The sequence below is a fragment of the Phyllostomus discolor genome, chromosome 1, assembly GCF_004126475.2.
Source record: "Phyllostomus discolor isolate MPI-MPIP mPhyDis1 chromosome 1, mPhyDis1.pri.v3, whole genome shotgun sequence".
Lineage (NCBI taxonomy): Eukaryota > Metazoa > Chordata > Mammalia > Chiroptera > Phyllostomidae > Phyllostomus > Phyllostomus discolor.
Window position 1 is genome coordinate 76,870,696 of NC_040903.2, and position 6,628 is coordinate 76,877,323.

General features: G+C 41.0%; 1 pseudogene; it reads right to left on the reverse strand.

The window, feature by feature from the left end:
• Window positions 1-5,855: 5,855 nt before the first annotated feature.
• On the reverse strand, window positions 5,856-6,285 carry LOC114491948 (annotated as a pseudogene).
• Window positions 6,286-6,628: the final 343 nt, after the last annotated feature.

Consider the following 6,628-nt stretch of genomic DNA (forward strand, 5'->3'; position numbering starts at 1 on the left):
CATACCACACATGTCATTTTGCTTTTTAGTATGTTTTTATGAAAATGTAAGCATGGCACATATGCTTGATCTTAATATCTACAAAATCCTACCCAAGTTATCCTGGACAGTTAACTAGATATTTGAACACAATCTAGCTTCTCCTTCAACTACTCCAGAAAGGGAAGGAGGTCCAGTGGTCTGAGTCTTGACTCCGGTTAAGTTTGAGTAATGACTTCATTATGTGTTGAAAGCGTGGCCGAGGTTAAGTTGAGCAACTTCTTTGTGTCTCATCTATACAATTATTGTCACTAAGAGTAGCCGATGCACAGGGCTATTGTGAGCATGCAGTGCTGGCACACTCAGGTGATAAGGGGTCTGGCCAGTTATTCGTGATGTTGCTTGTCTTCCCAGCACATTTGTTTCGCTTGTAGTGGTTTTGTGAAGAGAGTGTCTAAACCATGGAAATGCTGTAGTGCCTAAAAGTTACTGCCCCTGTAACAGACTAAAACACTCAGTTTTGTTGCAGACCAGCCTTTCCCATCTCAAATCAGAGCCAGGTGGGAGTCACTTCCTTCACTCTTGAGGTGGCCAGCCATGGCAGAAGTTGGCATGCTAAAGTAGTGCCTGTCTTGGATGGTGAAGGCAGTGGGAGGGATGGTGATAGAGACTTGACTTTGATCATTTAAAAGATGGGTTGAAAATCTATTTTTGATAGTTGTATGTAATAGCTAGTATGGTCAAAAGTGGACTTAATTTCCACAAAGGAAAATGATCATAATTAATATTTGCTGAGGATCAGCTGCCCATGCTTTGTTTTAGATATTTAACAGTATTCCATTCAGTCTCAACTCCATAGCAAGGCAAGATAAGATTTAGAAGATGGGAGATGACAGAGCCGGGGTTTGAACCAGGTCTGTTGGGTGTCCGTTGTGCCACACCTTGTGGTAGGTGGCAGTCTTTAGGGAGATTCTGTGCCCTGTGGGTGGATAAGATGCTTTCCTGTTGGTGTTTCTCCCCATCATACTCAGTGACTTTCACTCTGTGCTAAACCACTGGGACTTTGTACTCCTTTATCCACAAGGCCACTTTGCTTTCCTGGGGGCAAGATTTCCTTTCCTGATGTACAAATGCTTAGTTCTTTGAAATTTCCTTGCTTCTCCAATGGCTGGGGGAGTTGTGAGCGTGCTGACAATCGTAGTACAATCAGACTCACAATTAGACAGTGATTCATGTTATGTAAAAGATTCATCATGCCGATTGAAGTGAAATAACATGCCACCCTGCCTGGCGGTGATTGCCGAACCCTCAGTCTCCATGGTGTGGTTGCAATCATTTTTAGGCAAATGCTCCTCTAAGTATCGTTATGGGTGATCTGATGAGGTGTGTGTGTGTGTGTGTGTGTGGGCAATTGTAAGAGAATTCAATTTCTTTCGTGCACTAGTATCCATGGAGAATTACCCATCTGCCTGCTCCCTTGATTTGACCTGAGAGTTTTAACCAATTTTAATCCATGTTACTGCATGTTAGATTGGAACTTGGTCCTGAGAGGCAGCTCATCCCAGAAGGATCACAGCACTGGCCCCTCTGCTCTGTTCCCCTCATCTAGCGCCACACCTACCCTCAGACCTACCCAGGGACATTGCCTCCCACTGGGCTGAGTGTGTGCTGATGAGGCCTGTTTCCTGAGGCAGAAAGTCCTGGTCCTGTTGCTGCAGAAATGGCTTTAAATCTTGCTATTAAAAGTATATGGGACATTTGTAGATGCCAACAGTAGAGCAAGTCTCATCTCAGATACTGATCATGTGTGACTGCATTTGCTATAAGTCCAGCATCAGTGCATCAGGACTTTTGGGGATGTTTTCTTTCTTGCTTTCCTTCCTTCTTTCTTTCTTTTTTCTTTCTTTGTTTGTAATTGAAATTAAAGTTTGATATACTTAATTTCTGAGATTAGAGTCCAGTTTCTTTTCTTTTCTTTTTTTAACTTAAGAAAGAGTAGCAGACTCATTTGCTTAACTGTATGAGAAAGGCAACTATTTTCAGCAAAGACCTCCTCCCCTTCCTCCTCCAATTACTGGGTGACAAAATAGCCACACAGAAGGGCAGCATTGAGTTTTACAGATTGAAAGGTGTATTAAAGGTGGAAAATGGATCAAGAGAAAGCAACTCAGGTGAATATTGAAGACTTTTTACAAAATTTCCTTGGGTATCATTGGCAATGTGGGAAGACCAGACAGATAATGCTCTGAATGTTTTGTCATTGACCTTTGTCATGCATAGCCCTTCAAGGTCTTTGAAGTGGCTGTTATCAAAAACAAACTATGCACGGGAGTGTATGCACACCCAAATTATTGGGCACATGAATTTCTTTCTTCAGTAGAAACAGAAGATCCCTGTCTTCTATGATTTAAAATTTGATTTAGTGAGATATTTTCAGTTAATATAGACTTGAATCTTAGCAGCAGATGAAAACTCGGTTATATAAATATATATGTGTGTATATAAATATATATAATTTTCTCTATTTTTCCTTCCAAAACTTTTTCCATATTTTTATTGTTTGTTGTTCAAGTACATTTGTCTCCACTTCCACCTCCCACTCCCCCCCACCCCAGCCATCCCCAACTCCCACTCTTGATCCTACCCCCCTTTGGCTTTGTCCTTGTGTCCTTTATACATGTTCCTGACAACCTTTCCCCCCATTATGATATTTTAATGTGAAAATGGTATCATATTTCCATACATTTAGTAGGAAGAGATGACATTTCTAAAAATTGCATGTTTTTAGACAAGATACTGAGCCTTGGTCTCAGAGGTTGAAGATCATTCTGAGGGCATCAACTGAGGCTCATTGAAAAAACAAAAATGTAGCTTTGTCTCCTTCTTCTCTGTGAGCTCATGGGTCCCACATGCTGAGTTAACACAAGTGAAAAATTTAGCTTTTTTCTCTCTACTATGAATCTTACTAATTGCAGGTCTAGAAATTAAGTCTGAGCTCTGAACTATGGAATGAAGGAAAGAGAAGGCAAACATTTGCAGAATTTGAGACAGAAGGCCAAATGGAAGGCTGTCTTCAGGGCAGGGATCCGAGACTAGAGAGGAACCTGCTGAGTCAAGTGGAATCTTAGGAAATGTATGAAACACCATGGACTTTATTTCTGTATTTAGGAACAACATCAGCAAGGTGATAGGTTTAACTTAGATATTTTGAATATCAAGGCAAATATTCATTTGCCAAATATTATTGCAGGTCTGCTGTGTGGTAGGCACAGAGCAGAGTGCCGAGCATACTGGTGGATTGGGCAGTCACGGCCTCTGCTTTCGTGGGGTTAGAGCCTAGTGGGGAGACACGTACTGAACAAAAAAAAATTAAGCAATATATTTGTAAAGATATGTGGATTGTTGTCTTAATCCATGTGTGGCTGCTATAGCAGAACATCCCCATCAAAATTTTTATAGTGAAATGTGCACCGATGCTGGAGGGGACATGTAGGACATCACCGTTTGCCCCTCTGCTGTCCTGTCTCTGAGCCCTGGGTAGCTGGCCTGTCCCAGAACATTGTCTGGCTCCCTCACCCTTGATCCTTGGGCTCCTGGTTGGTCCAATACAGGCAGCAGGTGGAGAACAAGAAGGGAGAAGTTGTACCCCACTTCCTCCACTCACACCTTCCTTTGTGGGTGGCAGCACGGCCCCTCCATCTCACTCTTCAGGCCTTTCTCTTGCCTGTGGTGGGGATCGGGGAGTCCCACGGCCATTCATGGTTTCTTGCCTAGCCACCTCTAAAGAATCCTTCATCGACCCCTTTGAAGGTGACAATAGGTTTTGGAGGAACGCTGGCTCCTCCTCTTCCCAACCCTGGTCTTCCCCACCCTGCAAGACCATGCTCAGGAATGAGTTTGCAGAAGTCACCAACTACTCAGGCATCACAGGAGCATAGAATTTCAGCCCAGTCTTTCCGTGTCATCCACATTTTCTCTCTATGATGCTGTAGAAATTGGAAGGAAGGTGGTCCACGTTCCCTTACACCCCGAGGGCTGTTGACACACAACATAACGTTTGCTCACTGTTTGACTTTGATGGATGCAAATTTATTCTAAATGAACTGACTTTCATTAGCATGTAAACATATGCTGTCAGTGGCAACACGCAGGGCCACTCGACAGAGCTCATGGTCTGTCCCTGCTGGACCCACCCGCTCTCCACGGCCTGTCTGGCTCCTGGCTAAGGCTGCAGATGTTGTTTTTCTTGCTCTGTGAAGTCTATGTTTTAGCTACAGGGTCATTTTCTTTCACAGGCAAATCCACAGAAAGAACTTGGATTTAAACGCAGACTTACCGAAGGGAGCCTGTTGGAATGAATGTCGGCTGCTCTGCCTTCAATGTTGATTCACAGCCGGCTCTTTGTGTCGCATGGCTCAGATACTCCTCGGGGCTGAATGCTGCAATTGGTTCAACTTCTGCTCAGTATTTCTCTACAAGTGATGCTGTTGCTGCTTCTGATGTCTTTAGGAGTACCTGTGGTGAGCACAGCATCATTCTAATGATAGAATTCTGTTTTGTGGGTGCCTGCTGAACTAACATACACACACACACACACAACAATATACCAAGAAAGTATGGAGAGTCCTGAAGAATTTTTAGATCACAGTTCTACTTTCTATACACACAGAGACATAAACTGGTTGGAAAACAGTCTTCAAACATCATTTCCCCCCCACGTATATTCTCATTAAAAATTTTTTTCTACCAAGATGCTCATTTCCAGTTTATTTCCTCTGCACTTCCTTGCAGATCTAAAAGAACATTACTGGTTAATGGCATGTGAAAGCACACTGCCATAGAAGTCTGTGGTTGCACAGAGAGGTCATGACAGTTTCACATACCCTGAAAAATATGGGAACACCCTGTGTTTCTGGCACCCTCTCTTTTCTCTTTCCCTTCTTTTTTCACACTACGTGATCTACTTTGGGAATGTTATCTATTTTCATTCCTTTAAATTCAAGTTTCTAGCTTTGGTTGGAAGTGCAGAACCATTCATTCAGTCAACAAATATTTTCCAAGCACATCTGCAGAGACACGATTATCTATGTAGAAAATTCTTTAGAATTTACAAAAACCTACAGGAACTAATAATAAAAATAATAATAAAAGCTCAGTAGTAAGTGAGTTTGGCAAGGTTGCAGAATATAAGATCAACATACAAAAGTTAATTGCGTTTTTAGATTGCAACTGGTGATTGAAAATTGAAATTTTAAAAGTAGTAACATTTACAACAACATCAAAAATGAAATGCTTAATGCTAAATCTGACAAAAGATGTGCAAAGTCTGACCATTGAAAACTATGAAACATTGCTGAAAGAAATAAAATAACAACTAAATTGAATGGAGGCATGTATTGTATTCATAGATCAGAAAGAATCATTGCTGTTAAGATGTCAACTCTACCCTTACTGATTGATCTATGGATTTAATGAAATCCTAATCAAAATCCCACTAGACGATTTCCTCCTCCTCCTCCTCCTCTTCTTCTTCTTCTTCTTCTTCTCCTTCTCCTTCTCCTTCTCCTTCTTCTTCTTCTTCTTCTTCTTCCTCTCCTTCTCCTCCTCCTTCTTTTTGGTAGAAATTGGAGAGCTGATTCTAAAATTTATCTAGACATTTAGAAGACCCAGAAGAACTTACATAATTTTGAAAAAGAATAATATAGTTGGAGGACTTATATTAATATATTAGTGCATAAGACAGTGTTGTATTAACATAGTGATAGACAAATGGATCAATGGAATATACCAGCGAGTTCCATTTGTAGACCCACATGTACATGAAATTGACTTTCTTGCCTATTGAAGCATTTGCTTTACAGGTATGTATTATATCCCTAGAAAAAGAACCCCAGGATTTTCCCTCCCATGTGTTTCTCTTGCTTCTTCATGGTCCATGATGCCCCTGAGGTTATCAGTACAGTGAAACCAAACTGATGAGATGGAAGCAGGTTGTTCTGCCATTTTTCTACATCTCAGAGTTGCACATCAAATCTGGGGCTGATTATTCCACACTTGTTCAACCTGCTGGTGAAGTTCACAATAATTTTCATAGCTTGGTCATCAGTGATTTCAAATTCACTAATGTAACCAGGTTTCATCATCAGTTAGAAACTGGACAATGACTTGGGAGCATGTCCTGATAAGAACCTGGCATTTGTCTCTCTTTTTGACATTGTTGTCACTCTTGAGAGCATCAGCCAGGATACTTGTAGGCACCCTTATAGTGGCACAGAGAGATGGCAAAAAGAGGCCGGGGGTCACAATTGAATTTTAATAAAGGTTCAAAGGTATTGCATTAGAGGAAGGTCAGTAAATAGGGCTGGAACAATTAAATATCCATATTGAAAGAATGAATTTCTCCTAGATTTCTTCACACTGGTGATATCATTTAGGCAATTCAAACTTTACCTATCTAAATACTCAACTCATCTTTTTTATTCCTTTCCTTAAATATATTGCATGGAGATTCTGATGGTACTGTTGATGCAAGAAGTTATGAGACCATAACTTATAAAATCCTGTTCTAAACCTTGGAATCCTATTTTTTCCTTTTGCTTTACCTATCACTTCTAATCAGTTTCTCATTTCTATAAATCCTCATTTCAAA